The 18,194-nt window shown below is 32.4% G+C and overlaps 1 long non-coding RNA gene across 3 annotated transcripts in view; it reads right to left on the bottom strand.

Moving 5' to 3' along the window:
- The window catches only part of LOC140043656 (uncharacterized), a 245,969-nt gene extending 229,388 nt beyond the window's left edge, over positions 1-16,581 (bottom strand). For all 3 annotated transcript variants that reach the window (XR_011844331.1, XR_011844330.1, XR_011844332.1), the window contains exon 1: positions 16,390-16,581. This is a non-coding gene — a long non-coding RNA (uncharacterized lncRNA). The remainder of the gene's footprint in view (positions 1-16,389) is intronic.
- Between the last annotated feature and the right edge of the window lie 1,613 nt (positions 16,582-18,194).

The following is an 18,194-nucleotide window of genomic DNA, read 5'->3' as shown; positions in this document are numbered from 1 at the left end:
GACCATTAAGGCATTTATATGTCAGTAGGAGAATTTTGTACTCTATGCGTTTCTTTATTTGTAACCAGTGCAGTTTGATGGAGTAACATGGTCATACTTCCTGCGCATATTATATATGTGATGCTTAATCTTGAACCAGTTGTAACTTTCAGACTTTTAGTCTCAGGCTGGCCATAAAGAAGCCCATTACAGTAATCTAGCCTCGATAACACCAATGATATTACTGCCTGCATGCCGAAACTTTCCCTCTTACCACTCTACCCGTCAAATGATGCTTTAGACGGGTACTGAAACCAGGTTTTGCCTGAGTCTAATCGATCTAATCGCATTACACATCAAAAGACTAGGCCGCGCGACCTTACGAAGTGTCAATAAATCACTGGGAAAATGTGTCCGATCAAATTACTCTCTCATGGTCAAATGAAGTGACTGAATGTTTGAAAATGTGTTTTTCTATAAAATAATAGTAATATCATTTGTTTAACCATGAATAAAAAGAAAAAGTGATATATCAGCAATTTCAAATCGTAAAAATTGATTAATTCTACGCGAAGTTAGAATTCGTTGAAAAATCACGATTTCCAGGCTGTGGAGAAAATCGAGCCGGCCAGAGAGACGACACACGAGGTCTTGGCGTATGAATATTTTACAAGCGTGGTACAGTGATTTGTTTTTGAATTATCATGTATTAATATTAATAATAAAATGTCTTTAAAAACAATACTGTATGTAGTTTTTAATACCTTTGCCTTTATTTAAGATGTATTAAAATATAAAATCGAACAATTAATTTTGTTTACAGTATATACATTACTACTTTATTGTAGCGTAGGTACAAAAAACAAAAACAAAACAATTGTCGCGACAAAACACGTGTGATGTGGGCTTTCCATCAAACATGTGTACAGTATTTTGAAAATAATGCCGAAGAAAGCCAAGATGAGGCGAAGCATTCATATAAAAAAAATGAATATTTTAGGCCGGGCCTAGGCCTAGTAGTGGTATTATGTCATGGAAGTCACTCGCTCGAGTATGTAAATAAAACCTTATTTAACACATTTTGTTACAGTTAATCCGATATTTAGCCTAGGAGTTCCACGTATGGACTGCCATGTATCTTCGTTAGATTTTCGTAGGCTACGATATGATGGATTGAGTACTTAATTACAATCGACCTTAGCCTAGCAATAAGGCCGGCCAAGCCTATACCGATCGTGAGAAGTCGTTTCGTCCTATATATATATATTATAAATATGTTGTTATATAAATGAATAAATATTTGGATTTTGTTACTTTATATTCGTTTCAGTTCTATTTTGTTGAGTGTTTTGGTTGCTGCCTTTTTTTTAATGTTCAGTAAAAAAGTTCACAGGAAATACCTAGATAGCTTACATGCTTTAATCCATTTAGCATTTAATGGGGTCACATGCTGAGTAAAGTCATTAAGGCTGTCACTATCAAGGTCAGGCAAAACCTGGTTCAAAAGTTGGAAATTTGGTAAGAGGGAAAGTTTCCTCATGTTTCGTCACTTTGACAGTAAGAAACGGTCTGATTTTTGCTATATTTTGAGATGAAACATTGACATTTTTACGATATTAGACACTTGAGGTTTCATCGATATGTTACGATAAAAAATAACCCCAAGATTTTTAACCGGGAGGTTTGTAATCACTATCTCCAATACGAATGGATTGAATATTGATTTTGGACAAAGAGATATCGGATCCGATGATTACAATTTCGGTCTTGTCAGAATTACGTTTGAACTTATTTCGAGACATCCAAATAGATATGTCACTCAGACATGCCTATTTTCTAAAGTTATGATAACTTATGGTAGGTTTATGACAAAAACCTCCATTACAATTAATATAAAGATTATCATTGGCTTTCATTTAGTGTATGATTTAGCATTCTATGGCAAGTAGTTCACGAGATAGCATTTGTTGCAATTTTTAACCAAAAACAAATGAAAATCAGTATTTTCTAAATTTATGACTTATGATAGGTTTATGACAAAAACTATTACTATTACAATGAACACACACATTATCATTATGATTTATCATTCTACTATAAGTAGTTTACGAGATAACATTTTTTTTTAATTTTTACCCAAAAATAAGTAAAATCAGTATTTTACATATACAAGCTCTAATTGCAATGCAAATTTAAAATGTCTTTTTGATATTCACTTCCATATAGTTAGGCCTTTTTTAAAAAGTTGTTTGAAAAAAATTCAAGCATACGTTACAAAAAAATACTTGTTATTTATTAAATAAAAAAAAGAAATTTGACCCATATATTTTGTAAAATATGACTCAAAGAGAATAGATTCATTTTGATCAAATACTGTGCCATAAATAAAGATATTGGTAAAATTGTGTGAAAAAAAAAAGGTCATTGACCTCTGACCTGAAAGTTCATCACCAAAATCATGTACCAAGTATTTTTACCTTTCGGATGTTGTGACGTCATCGTATGGCCACATAAATGTAAAATATAGGATTTTTGCCTCTTTCGTCATAGATCATAACATTTGATAGAGCGCATTTCCGCTTATACGTACCTCAATTTCCTCAAGATTTTAATATCTTTTAGCTCAATCACTTATCTTTCGCATGAGTTACAAATAATTTAATTTTGATGACATCATCATGTTTAAAAATTTGAATAACCTGGGTCATTTATTTTCATCCTTACAGTAAATTTCAATATGTCATAGTTTGTCAAAATGAAAAGTGACCCTCCTGGTTAAAATGTATTATCGAAGCTGTTTAATTGAAGATATGGATCCTTGTAACATTTTTGCTTATTGGATGTTGTGAGGTCATCATATGGCCAATTAAACTGAAAAAGTCTGATTTTCATCTTTACATCATAGTTCACCACATGAAGATCTGTATTATTCTTCTTTCTTATTTTTGTGCATCGCATTTCTCTAAAACATAACAGTTCCTAACCAGGGAGTTGTAATTTAACTTTGTCAACATATCAACATTTACGTGAACTTGTGCACCTCCTATTTGTGACTTGCAAGTGATTTTATGAATTTCAATGTTTGATCAAAGATTTAAAAAAAAAGTCATTTTGACCTAGTTTAATGTTTTTAAAATTATATATATGCATTATCAAAAATCGCAGGTCTAGTGTCTTTAATAAGGATTTACAATATGTCAAATTCTACGGACTTATTAACAACAAAATATATAAAAATAAAGTCATAAGGGGTGGAATTGTTTTATAATGTTTCTGTCCTACTATGCGCAGTAGCTTTAATTAAAAATGATACAATTACTGTAAAAAAAATTGAGAACAATTATTTTATCTTGGTAAAAATCATAGTGATTAAGTGATGTTTCAATTCTGTTGATCCATTAATACAAATATTCTTATAGTATTCATATTGAATATTGAACACAAGTCTGTCTTTTCAACTTATTAAAACAAGTTCTTACTGAGGATAAACTTTCACTACCAAATAAGAAATGATCAATTGTGTCTATTGAGTTAGTGTTACAAATGGCCTGTGTGGGAATCTGGTCATTTTCTGCCTTCTGAATCTAAGTAATTGGTTCTTGCATTTTAATTTTTATGTTTGCCCCTTTAAGATTATATCTAATAGATAATATTATATACATGGTACAGTATATTTTTATATTTAAATATGTATTGTCCCTTTGAGTAATTCCCCAAACAAATGGGTTATTTTGAAGTATCATGATAGTTGATTAACTTTCACCAAAAATTAGTTGAAAAAAAAAAAATTTTGACTTTCAGTCAAAGTTTTCAATCAAAACATATTCATAATGCAACGCGCTTGTTTGGCTACTCTGTATGCATAATCATAAAACTTCCTCGCGATCTGTGTGAAAACACCTTCTCAACCGCGACGAGTTGTAAACAATCCAAATTAGCATCATGCATAATGCATACTCGTGGTTTGAAATCTTTGTTTACTTTCGCTCCTGACGATTTTCCAGATGAAATGTAATCAAATTAATTTACCTGTTAATTACGTAAACTTGTTGTTTTTGCCTCAAATTTTCGACTTAAAGTGAATAACTTTAATATTACTTTGATATGGCCAATTTAAATTTAGAATTTTTTTTTTTTCATTTTTTGTGTTTTAAGGGACAATACATCTTTAACATAGTCGTTTAATGTTACATTTTTGAACATTTTAAAATCCTTTCATATCCATTTAAGGCATCCTTTAACTGGTCATTTTAGATCAAATAAACTAAAAATAGCTTATTCAAAAATACTTTTCATTAAACTATATATTGAATTTGCATTACTAAAAACACAAAATATAAATAAAATCACATAGCAGTGCACATTATATCATCTAAATTAATGTGATTCAATGACCAATAAGGAAGCAAGCTGAAGGCACAATCTCATCAAATTAGCATTACAATGCGTTATACAGTAACATTCCCATAACTGTTAATATCCTGATGTATGAAAATAAATGTCTCTAACACACCACAATGTATTCTTACAATCAGATTTATAATTAAATTATATTTTTAATTGTTCCGGGTAAAAGTTCTATTTTAAGGTTCTAAAATGGTTCACACATTCAGATTTTTGAGAATTGCACAGGCTAGCCTTCGACATTGATTTAAAATAGAAGCAGCCGAATAATTGAATTCTAAATAGGACAGTCAATCTCTGGTCAACTCATAAAATATTCTCCCAATTCAAATTTCTGCAATAATGAATGTTTTCGCGCCGCGGCTCTAGCCGGCTATTTCCCTAGAGGACATAATCAATAGGAAGACGTTTCATCGCGATAGCTATACAGTAGTTCTAAGGCTGACAGAATGCAACTTTGGAAACTCGACTATAATTTATAGATTACAGCTGCTTAACCCAAAAAAATGTCTGGGAAAAGAGTCTATGGTCTCACGGTTGAACGATTTTGGATTCTCGCCCTTTGATTGGTTTGCAGTTTATCACCGTCCATTTTTTGAGATCATCTAAAAGTATGATGCTTTTTGATTGGAGTTTCCGTGACAACCTGAGGTGATTGACAATTAGATTGGTTTCAAAAGTGAAATGCAAGGGTAGCTTGTCAACAATAACAAACAACGATGTCTAGAACAGAATTGATGAACTTTCAAAAATTGTCTTCGTTTTTTCGGTAGGTTGATGCAATATTTTAAATCAAAGACACAAATAATATGAAATATAATGTTTGAAGTACCTATTATTGAAATATTAAAATGATTGGTTGAGAACGGAAAAAGAAAATAGTAGGCACATGTTTTTATAATAATAAATACTTGGTATTATTTATAAATAAAAATTGGTGATTTTACAGACGTGTTTCTCGCACACTCTTACGAATACTCAACTTTCAATATTTTCATTTCTATGGAGGGCCAAAAGAACAACAATAATAGATGGCTAAAAACTCGATGGAATACGTCTATATTTAATGCATTCATTAGTGAAATGCACGTTTAATTTCAATATGTTTTGTTAATAAAAATGCTGTAATATATTACTGCTGATACTTTTCTATTTTCAAAGAATATTAATAGATCTTGAAATCAGCATCACTACTTACCCTAGGCCTAGTCATAAGGGCGACCTATAAGTGTAGGCTGGTATGTCGTTTATATGAATATCGTGTATATTTTTTGTTAAAAGCAAACTTTGACTTTATTTCATATCTTGATAATATAAGGAATGAAAAAAAATATGTTGCCATTTTTTCAAAAGACATTTAAAGAACCAAATTCAAGATGGCCGCCAACATTCAAATAACCCTATTAAAAATCAGAATATCACCAATAATACAAATTATGAATGGAACAAGTCCGTTTTGATGGTATTACTGTACCCATTATACAATCCTAACTATGTAAATCGATAATCTGTCGGCCATCTTGGATTTCAAAATGGCCGCCACTCAAAATTAAATTCTTTAAATATTTTTTTTAAATATGTGTACATAAATTGTTGTTTAAATACACAATGTTCTAAAATTGTCACTTCTCACAGGATTGTAAATTGTAAATATAAGGCTATCTAAATTTGTCAATGTCCTCTATATAACAGATATATAATACCCCACTATGACTATTAAATTAAATAATCGTTCAAAGTTGGAGTTGCAAAAGTATGGAACAACTTAACAATTTATATCAAATATTCAACAACAATTACATCTAACTAGAGGGTTAGGTTTCTAGTTCGCTCGCTTAAGGCCTTAAGGATAAACCTTGCCATTTGTAATTGTAATCTTTCAATTCTTTCACAATAACTTTTGCTACCAACCCAAAGTACCAAACTACCATAATTTATTGATGGAAGTGCAATTGTTCGCCATAGGGTAATTACCAATTATGGCTTTTATATAGCCCGAGTTGGTTACATTTTTGTATAACATCTTCTACATGGCTGGTCATTTGCACCTCTTGATATCATTACACCTAGATATATTTATATGTTTCACACTCAGTTAATATCGACTGGTCTCCTAATTTCCAAATTTGTGTTTAACTATTTTATTTATTTAATCTTTTTTTTATTCTGAAATACACTTTCAATACAATGGGCCTGTTTCTGTTGCATAAAAAATAACCGGTTAAAACCGGTGTGAATAAATTAAAATTGGTGTGAATAAATTGACTCAATTTTCTTGGCAGCAGAAACAGGACAAATTTGGTAAAAATGGTAACCGGTTAAAAGGCAGCGCAAAATCACCAGTTAAAAACACCAATTTAAATCGGTGTTAGAACGCCGTTTAACCGGTTATCGTTGAGCAATTCTTAGCTGCAACACGAAATAATGGTTATTTGATTGACAGTTGTGACCCCGGGTCAGATACCGTCGCGTACGATGTGTGTTTTCCTCGTGGTTTTGACAGTCGAACAAGTTATGTTATTCAGTTGTGGGGGAAGAGAAAGTACGGGGAAGGATGGCAGGCAAAGGAGAATAGATAATGGTTAACTAGATTTGAACTCGTCACTACGTACGAGTTAGGTTATCCGCAGCGCAAAAGCCACGCGCACGATATAAGTTATAAAATTGGCCGCAGAAAAACGATTATGCTATTGAAAAAATGTTAGTGTGCCCTCTATTTTGTGTCACGTCTAAGTATATTATACGGTATACACTATATACTGTATACGTACTACATACAGTGCAGAATAGGTGAAAATAAGTGACCAAAGTTATTGACGCTTTTGAACATGATGACGTCATAACAATTTTTAAAATGGTGAATCATGCGAAAGATAATTGATTGACCTAGACAACATAAAAAAATGGGGGGAAATGGAATACAAATAAGTGGAGATACGCTATATTAAATGTGACGAGCTACGAGGAAAGAGACAAAAATCCTATATTTTATATTCGAGTGGCCATACGATGACGTCACAATGTCCAGTTAGCCATATTGATGCATGATTTGACATCTGCAACTCATCTACTACCAGAATATGTAATTATAAAAAAGTTCACCACGTAGTTTAGAATCTATGACTGTTTAAAAAAAGGCATAATTTTGACAAATTTTTGAACTTTTTCATCAAAAATGCGCGTAAATTGTTTAATTCTACGTGCTCGTATGACGTGATTTTAAGTTGAAATTGTTTGAAAGTTGGTAAATTTACTAAAAAAGACAGGAAAAACAAAAATCAAGCAAAAAAATTATGTTTTTGCGCTACGTGGGCATGCGCGCGTAAAAAAATTGCGCACGCGTGGGAATTTTTGAAATGCTCAAAATGATATGAAACGCGTAGAAAGTTGATTAGAAATTGATTTTTCGCATTTTGAAATTTCAAATGCGCGTATGCGCGTAACTTTTTGTGAATCATGCCATTTTTAATCCATAGAAAATTTGCGCATTATATGACTTAAATGTTCACCAAGTTTCAATACAAAACGACTTTTAGTTTTTATTCTATGATCAATCATTGAAATTCACAAAATCGCGCGTAACTTACGCTGCGCGACTCGAAATTTGAAAAAAAAAGTTTCTTGCACATCTACAGCTACAGGGCAATCTTTTGACAAAGTTATACAATCATTTGTTAGCCAGAATTAGAGATATGCTTTCAACAAAATTCATGGAAAGAAAGAAGAATATCGAAAAAAAAAAAAAAAAAAAGATCCTGACAATAACAAGGGGTTATCCGCCAAGTGCGGATAATCAATTAATGATGAAAACCCAAATCGGATAGCAAAAATCATCCGAATTTATGTTATAAGCAATGAATTTAGCAACAAAAACTGAATCCAAACGAGCGTATTTATGGCCCGCCCTTAGTGCCTTTAATAGGAGAACAATGAACAATCTTACTTTGATCGTTTTACATAATATCATTTTTTAGAAAAACATCACATCGACCGAAAACAAAGGTTATCAGAGCCTTTGATAATATATTAAATATGATTTTATTAAGCATAGAAATGTGTTATTATTTATGTTAGTACATAAATTCACGAAATATGTTCAATACTCATTATTCTATTAAAGGCACTATGTACGTGCGATATTCTATGACTTGGATACTCTCATTTGATTTAAGTTTTTGTGGCTAAACTCGTCGTTTTTAACATAAATTCGGAGGATTTTTGCTATAAAAGTTGGGTTTTCATAATTAATTAACAATTATCTACTCTCGTTTGGTAGGTATTGCAACATTCTGAGTCTCGTTTTTGTTTCCGGTTGGTGTTTTGTAGGACCGCGCTCGCGAAAGACAACAGTCGTTCACATGGGAAGGGCCGTATGTCATCGCATTTGTTGAGGAATTAGGCTAGATACAAATTATCCTAGGCGATTGGGCGCTGCACAACCCTCCCCATGTTATTGAAGGCGCCATGAGAATTAATTTTATTAGCGATGGTAAGTAAGCTTTACAAAAAATAAAACTTGTAGAAATGGAGACAACATTTTATTATTTTAACATTTTTGAGCTGTTCGGCGATATACACATGTGTGTACTGACGACGTCGATGTAAACAAACAGCCAACTTACTACTTCCGTCTGAGTGTATTGCATTTTGGGTAATGATGACGTTTTGCTGGACGACCACCCATAGATTTAACCGGTTATTTCGGAGCACAAATTGAGCAGAAACGCGGTCTGGTTATTGTTATCTATTTTAAAATAACCGGTTAAATTGCGTTATGCAGCAGAAACAGACCCAATGTAATTTTCTTATCTGCAACAAGTACATTTGATTTTGTTGCTCATTTTCAGATAATAGCACAATATCATTTGCCCAGAAAAGGTCTCCTAAGTGCCATATATTATTAATATGTACTCCTATATCATTTCATAAAACAGAATAGGAGATAACAGACATCCTTTTCCAACTCCTTGTTCAATTGAAAATTCATCAGTTACATTATCACCAAATGTTACTTTCCCTTTGACATTTGCATACTGTACATGTTATCAATAATTCTCCACAAATGCCTTCTCATTCCTCCATATGGCTTTCAGGAGCCTATCTCTCTAAATGGAATCAAATCCCTTTTGGAAGTCCAGGAAAGCCATGTAGGTGTTTTTTTTCCTCCTTTTTTTTAAAGTAGTTATACTTTTGATTACTAAAAACATGGTCTTCACACCTACAGTATGACCCTTCCTGAAACCACCCTAGACTTCAGTCAGTGCAGTATCACTCTGTAGTTTGATACATTCATTGCAATTAAACACAAGATGTAAGAGAGATTCCACGGTAATTGTTCAAATCTGTTTAAAGCGTAGCACCGAGCGGTGGTGGGATTGTGTGTCCCCTCCCGAGCCTCAGAAAATGTTTGAAAAAATAGATGCTTACATACTGTTTAACAGGCTAGAGCATCACATCACATTTAATAACAAATGTTACATAATATAAATTTAAATAAATCCTTCCTAAATACTGTACAAATCTTTTTCGACTAACTAATAATAAACTTTGATCGAAAAACACTTCAAACAAAATGAACATTTGGTATTGCGGTACTCCGGAAATGACTCGATAGTGTTGTGTTGTGTACTGTGATTTGTTGGTGGTCTGTTAACCTTAGATATACCCTACAGCCAGGTTAATAACTCAATGTAATTTAGTATACAATGATTACAGTAATAACTGTGTCTATAACACAAATCAATAAAACGCCAAATACACTTTTTTTCGGCTGTGCACATACAAGACATTTCATGTTTATTTTATGCTTATAAAATAATAAAAGAACACCATGTTTCTCATTTATTTTTAATGTTTATACTGCATACCATTATTATATAAAAAACCTTCATAAGCAAGAAAAAAGTTCAAGTATAATGCACTTTTTATACTGGAGAAACTTAAATAAGCCCAGAGGGCTTTAAGGCTAAAGTTCCACCAGAAAAAAATAAAGTTTCAAAAGTATTCAATAAATAACTAAATAAAAAAATAAAAAATAATATTAGTAAATAAATAAATAACGAGAAAGAAAGAAAAATTTAAGCTACACTTAAGCACAACAAGACACAAAAACATGTGACAAAACGTTTTTATTTATATGTTACCTTCAAAATATACTTGTTTTTACTACTTGCAGAATTGCATTCTAATTCAAAATAATTTCAAACATAATTAGCACACAATTATCTGATTAATACAGTATTGTATTTAATTTTTGAAAATATCATATCGCTGACGCGAACTGTACTTTAAAATTGAAAACCTGATAGTTTGACGTTCAGCTATCTCGCTGTACAGGTATGCATGCTAACCGTGTTCGTTATTAAACAAACAAGTTCTTCTTTCCTACCTGGGTGGGTTGTATCATGTCGCACTGGTCGCACATACGAGCAAAAATGCAGATCATATTTAATGATTAATTGTGTCATCATATCACATGCTCAAGAAATTTGCAAAAACCATTTTGTTCGAACATCCACAATACTAACCCACATAATTTTGTTTAGATTCAGATTCAGATTTGATTCATATTCAAATTCTAAATATGTTTAGTTTAAGTAATAAACTAACTGAACCAACTAGGATATGCCCTACAGTTGCTTCATGCCTCGATCATATATTATGTAATAATGAGAATAAGATAAGCCAATCGGGTACAATTGCAACAGGTCTAAGCGATCACTTAATGACATTTTGTACACGGAAAACTATTAAACTTAAGTTCAATGGACATAAAAATGTATATATCAGATCACTAAACTATCAATTTAGTTGATCAATTTAGAAACATACTAATAGATATCGATTGGTCAGTAGTTACCTCTATCGGAGATGTAAATGAAGCTCTGTATAAATTTAATGCATTACTTTTGGCTGCTATTGATTCCATTGCCCCCCTTAAAAACATTAGGATGAAACAAAGAACGGAACCATGGATAACTAGAGAAATATTACAAGACATTGAAACCAGAGATAAATTATTAAATATGTATAATAAAAACAAGAATAATACCGACTTATTAATACAATTTCGCAAACTAAGAAATAAAATACAGCGTGATATAAATAAAGCTAAATCAAATCATTTGTTAAACAAGGCTGAAGAAAATAAAAATAACCCTAAAAAATTATTAGGCTATAGTAATAAATCTAAGGATAGTGCTAAAACGGTTATTGACCTGCCCAAAGGTACTAAATGTTTCGACCCAGCCAAAATTGCTTCTTGCTTCAACGAATATTTACTACTATTGCAGCCAATTTGGTCAGTAAACTTCCATCCCCTAAGAATGTGTATGACTGTACGTCGTCCAAACTTAAGGATAGATATAGAACCGTTAGTGGCAATAACTTTATGCTCAACTCAGTGGACGAAGACTTTATATATAGTGAATTAAACAAACTTAATGCGTCAAAAGGCACGGGTGTTGATAAGATACCTCCCCGCTTCATAAAAGATGGGGGTGAAATTCTAAAAGTTCCCATTACCTACATAATTAATTTATCAATTAGTACCAGTACTGTCCCAGAAGACATGAAAAAGGCCAAGGTCATACCTCTTTATAAAAAAGGTAGAACCCTATAAGCCCTATAAGTATACTCAGTACAATGTCTACAATTTTAGAGAAGGCTGTTTTTATTCAAATCGAAAAATACCTTACTGAAAACAATGTATTGTATAAATATCAATCTGGATTTTGAGCTGCCTTCTCTACTGACACATGTTTGATAGACTTGGTTGATTCCCTCAAAACCCAAACTTCTAAGGGAAATTTCTTGGGTATGGTGTTGGTCGATTTAAAGAAGGCTTTTGACACTGTGGATCATGACATTTTATGTAATAAGCTTAAATTAATGGGTATTGGATCTATTGAATGGTTCAAATCTTACTTTTCAATAAGAAAACAAATAGTAACTGTTGATGATCATTGCTCTCAATCGTGTACTGTTACATGCGGGGTTCCTCAAGGAAGTATCCTTGGACCCCTTTTGTTCTTATGTTTTGTTAATGACATGGTAACATTTGTATTGTATTGATCCTGATTGTAAACTCCTTCTATACGCTGATGACAGTGCAATTGTTTATTCACACAAAAATCTAGATATTATTTCTAAGAAGCTAGGGTCAACACTAGACTCCTTGTGTGATTGGCTTGTAGACAATAAATTAACAATTAACCTGGATAAAACTGAATGTATACTATTTGGTTCTTAATCTAAGAGAAAAACTAAAAATGTTAAAAATTTTAATGTCTCAACAAACGGTAACAATATCAACACTAGTAATTGTGTCAAGTATCTGGGTATTGAAATAGATCAAAATTTAACGTGTTCTGAATATGCATGTAAAACCATTAAGAAAATAAATAATAGGCTTAAGTTTATGTACCGCCAACGTAAGGTACTAAGTTGTAAGAATCGTAAACTATTATGCTCTGCTCTCATCCAATGTGATTTTGATTATGCTGCATCTTCTTGGTTCTGTGGAACCAGTAAAGCTATCCAAAGAAAACTACAAATTGCTCAAAACGAAATGGTTAGACTCATAAAAGGAGTTGAACCCAGAAGACATATAGGTCAATTAGACGATTATGGATTGTTAAATGTAAAATATCGAGTAAAGTTCTTGCAAATTAGCCAAGTTCATAAGATATTTATGGGCAGAAGTGCTTCATACCTAAATGAAAACTTTCGTAGAGTTAATAACTTACATGGTCACTTCACTCGTGGTAGTAAACTCAATTTCGTTGTACCTAAAGTCCAAGGCATAGAATGCAATACATTCTATTTTAATGCAATCAGAGAATGGAATAACCTTCCTGACTATATTAAACAAATTTCCAACACATCTAAATTTAAAACTGAATTGAAACAATATTTCAAAATTAAACATAGATAAATTATTATTGTGCCATTATATCAGATGTTTTGCTTATATATTTATGAACCCCGTCTCATAATGTTTGTTTTGTTAAAATTATAATTACTATCTTTTTAGGGACCACATTGGAATTAAGTTGTTTTACTTTAAACGACTTTATGTGTTTTCCCGTGCATCGTCAGACTTCATTAATCCCGCCATTTTTATTTGCTTTTTTGATGTATTTTAATATTTAAGGTGATAATTTATATTATTGATGTATTTTTAATGTTATGTATTGAGATGCCAAATAAATGAAAGAAAGAAAGAAAGATTTATTTAATCATTCATACAAAGTACAATGGCAGAAAAACACAAGCAATAACAAATACACACATAATATTTACATTCGTGATCAACATGGAACTAACAAGTGATCAAGCAAATATAAAATAGTAGTCTAATAGGTAGGACTGGTGTCATTTTCCAACCCGCAACTCGCATTTTCCAACCCAAAACTCGGATTTTCCGACTTGCAACTCACATTTTCCAACTCACACTTTGCGACCCGTAACTCTCATTTTCCGACTTGCAACTCGCATTTTCCGACCCGTAACTTGCATTTTCCAACCCGTAACTCGCGTTTTCCGACTCGCAACTCGCACTTTCCAACTCACACTTTGCGACCCGTAACTCTCATTTTCCGACTTGCAACTCGCATTTTCCGACCCGTAACTTGCATTTTCCAACCCGTAACTCGCATTTTCCGACTCGCAACTCGCACTTTCCAAATGGCAACTCGCACTTTTTCGACTCGCATTTTCTGACTCGCAATTCACACATTCCGACTCGCAACTCTCACTTTCCAACTCGCAACTCTCACTTTCCGACTCGCAAGTCTCACTTTCCGACTCGCACACTTTTAGATAGTGATACCATTGTAAAGCTAATTATTTTAGTCTAAATTGCATGTCAATCAGATCACAAATGTAGTTTCAATCAGCTTTTGAGTGATATATATTAAGCCTATGGCTTATTTAAATTTTTAAAAATATACCGTACACAGTCTAGTTGTCTGTCAATACTTTATTATTGGGTTCAATGAGAACCATTACACAAATTACCATTAAAAATTAGGCTTTGTTTTACTAGCTAAGCAAACTCAATTCAAGGTTCAGCGTGTGGGCTGTGATCATGTATAGCGAAATAGACCTACTACTAGCCGTAGCCGTAGCAAGGCTTGTGTAGGCCAAGGCAATCTAACAACAGGACGCTAAGATCACGAAACCTAAGCCCCAAGAACTTAGATTGCCAATAGTTCCCTTTCGCACCTGTCTTGTATTTTAACTCTAAACGTGTTAATCAATTTATCCTGAATACCACACATTAGAATTATTACTTTTATGAAGAATAATACAAAAATAACAAATAATAAATAAATAAGATTTTACAGAAGTTTTTTTATGTTTGACAATATTTGCATTTCTATGGAACGCCAAAAGAGCAACATTATTAGAGGGCTAAAAACTATGTGGAATCCATCTATTTAAAATCATGAAAATCATGTTCAATTTCAATATATTTTGTCACTGTCAATACAAATAAAATGTTACTGTTGATACTTTACATGGTTTCGCTATATTTAAGAATAATATCGACAAATTCATCATATCCCCATTAGGTCGCACTTAGTGATGTGTCTGATTTGTTTTACGAAATATGAAGTTTAAATAGGCATCTAACATTTTTAATTGATTTGTTCAAAGTAGACACAATATTTCAGATTTCAGAACAGTTATTTTAAACTTTTACTTTTTCCTGTGAATTAAAATTTTGCTAGGTACCGTTAACCTTCATTTTGACAATGTTGACATTAAAATACATAAAATCATGATGTTTAAATACTCACTTTATTGTAATGTTTACCTAAAAAAGTGCCTTTTATACATAATTGTATAACATTAATTTATATTGAAAATGGGAAGGGTTTTTTGATTAAAGCATGCTATCAATAAGTGTACGAATTATGAAAATGGTACCATTTTGGTACTGGTCCACTGGTGTCTGTTACTAAACATTTTGAGGAAGGAAGTGGCCAAGCGTTTAAGGGCAGAGACTAATCGTTTTGAAAAAAAAAGTAAACTCTCTGGCCGAGCTCAGCGTCCTGATGTTAGATTGCCTAAGCCTAGTAGTCAAAGTTCAGATTTGACTGTATTATATGTTTAAAGCGCCTTTGCTCAACAAGTAGACTAGGCCTACAATGATCCAATGGAATATTTGATTGGCTGATAGTCTTCACACCTTGATCAAAAGTGTAAATAGCGGCCTAACTGTCTAAATGTACAATTTTACTTTTTTGCAAAATATGTTTTATCATAAATTAGGATATTTTTTTTTAAATAAAAAATTGGGAGAAATTGAACTGAGATGATAATAAATTATATTTCAATTTTACCATTCTGATTAGTAACCTAAATAAAACATTGATCCATGGAGGTGTCACGACAAATATGGTATGGTTTTTTAAAATGCTATATACATTATGACTCATTTTGCGCACCATATATTTGTAAGACCAGACCATATTTGGCGGCCAAAAACAGTCCTACAGTACTGCCCAGACCGAGTTTTGGCGGCCAAAATTGGTCCGGCCGGACAGGTTTTGGCAGCCATAAATGGTCCCCCGGACTGATTTTGGCAGCCAAAACTGGTCTGTCGGACCGATTTTGGCCCGGACTGATTTTGGTGTGACAGACAGAGCCTCAGGGGTATTACTATTAAATTGGATGTAATTTTATACCTCCATGATTGATCAGTATCAAAGTAAACAAAGTAATAAAGTTAACACAAAATATCAAGAAACTCCCACGTTCGTTTATCAAGAAATTGGGAGGTCTTGTAATCTGTCAGACAAGAAATAATACCAGGCATTTATTCAGAAACCAAGACCCTCATTATCAAATTTGACAGTAGAGGTCTCCCGTGCATGGTGTGCATACCTGGATCTACCTGGTTTCTAACTAAAATACTGTACTAGAGTTGAAAGTGGGAACTTTAAATTACAACATAATTCAATCTACTTAAGCCTACACTGAAAATGGTTAGTTTACCTTATTTTGCGATATACAATCCTTTCTTGATGAATTTTTCGAAAAGTGTATGTTATCACAGTTTGATAGTAGAAAAGTAAAACAACAAACTATTAATGTTGTAGAAACTTCCATTTTATCAAACAAAAATACTGCATTAAGAACAAGGAAAATGAGGGCAGTAGACAACAAATCACGCTAACACCAGGCATATTCAACACGCCTACGAAATTTTAATTGCGAAAAAAGTACTTGGCGGAATCCTAATTGGTGGATTCCCTGTTGCTGTTGGCGTGTTGGAAATGTCCCTAGGGTATTTTTTGACCTCCCGTTAAATATCTGTGCTGTTAAAATTTGGGCCAAATTGAGTATGTGCCTTTTTTATATATTTTAACCGATTTAGAACCCTAAATGAAATGTTGACATAATTTGGCTAAAGTTAACATAGTTTTTATTAGTTATCAGTAGGCAACACAACTTGGAATTATTATTATCTATTATATGTTATATTAAAAATTAAAAAAAAAAATTCAAAATATGATAAAACTATGCTTCATTTTGCCAAATGTCAATATTTAATTAGCGTTAATGTTATTGTTAAACGCTAAATCGGTTAAAATATGCAAACAAAATCACAATATACTAGATTAACGAGAGGTCAAAGCCCTGGGGACACGTCCAACATTTTAGGGTTCAGTCAAGTAGCCTTTTTCGCAATTAAAATCTCATTACATAGACGTGTTGAATATATTCATGTTAACTTATTTTGCTGATGAACAACTCTAAAATGTATATAGGAAATGTTTTTTTATTTTGCATCTATTAGGCTATGTTGTGTTTATTGTTTTATGTTTTTTATGTAAAAGGGTCCTGCGAAAACAGAAGTGTAAACTTCTCTATGCAGGATCCTTGCCATCATTTATGCTATAAAACTGTATTAAGGATGAGTAAATAAATGTGAATTGAATAGCGTCGGTCGCGTTTGAAATCAGTCACGTTTTATTGCAGTCGTGCTATTTTGTATGGACTCAGCGGCATGTATGCGAGCGGGATATACATTTTCTTCGTTTTTTTATGGATTAAATTTATGTTTTTGGGAACTAGATTATTTAATTTATGTGGATATTTTTTATTTGGGTAATAAATATTTATTATCAATAATTGAATTGTTTATTTTTATCTTAAAAGTCTCGGAGAAGGATATGTTTCTTTCAAATATGTCATTTCGAAACACGTTTAAATATTATTTAGGCATATAATATGTTAACCTTATGTGTACTGTGTAATTAATATTGAGAACATTACGCCTGTATCTTGTATTATGCAAACAATTACCGTAGGCCTAAATCTTATAATAGTAACCCCCCTTATAGGCCTAAGTCAATCTATAATAATAACTAATAGTAACCCATGGGGGTTACTATTAAAGTCACAAAAACTGGTCGTTTATGACAGTCGTATTTTGAAAATAAGGAGATAATGTCTCGGGAGTGGGGGAGGATTGAGTGTTATTGAGTTCAAACTAATTTGTTTATTCGATCGTACGGTCGTACTGTTTTATTATTTTGCTATGAGTTGCTGACCGGAAAAGTTGGTGTGGATTACTATTTCCAGGTGCCTAATTTAAGATTAGTAATAGTAATCTACTACTCTAATAGCAACATTCCTCCCCTTTTAATAGTAACCCACCCTAAAAAACAATCAAAGAATAATAACACAGGGTTACAATTAGAAGATTTACGTACGTTCAAGAGAACAATTTATGTAATATCCGTAATATAACAATAATGTTTACAATGTAGGCCTATAGCCCGTAAAGCCAGCGT

Source organism: Antedon mediterranea, chromosome 3 (assembly GCF_964355755.1).
Source record: "Antedon mediterranea chromosome 3, ecAntMedi1.1, whole genome shotgun sequence".
NCBI lineage: Eukaryota > Metazoa > Echinodermata > Crinoidea > Comatulida > Antedonidae > Antedon > Antedon mediterranea.
The sequence above is the reverse complement of the archived record's forward strand: the minus strand, read 5'-3'. Positions and strand labels throughout refer to the sequence as shown.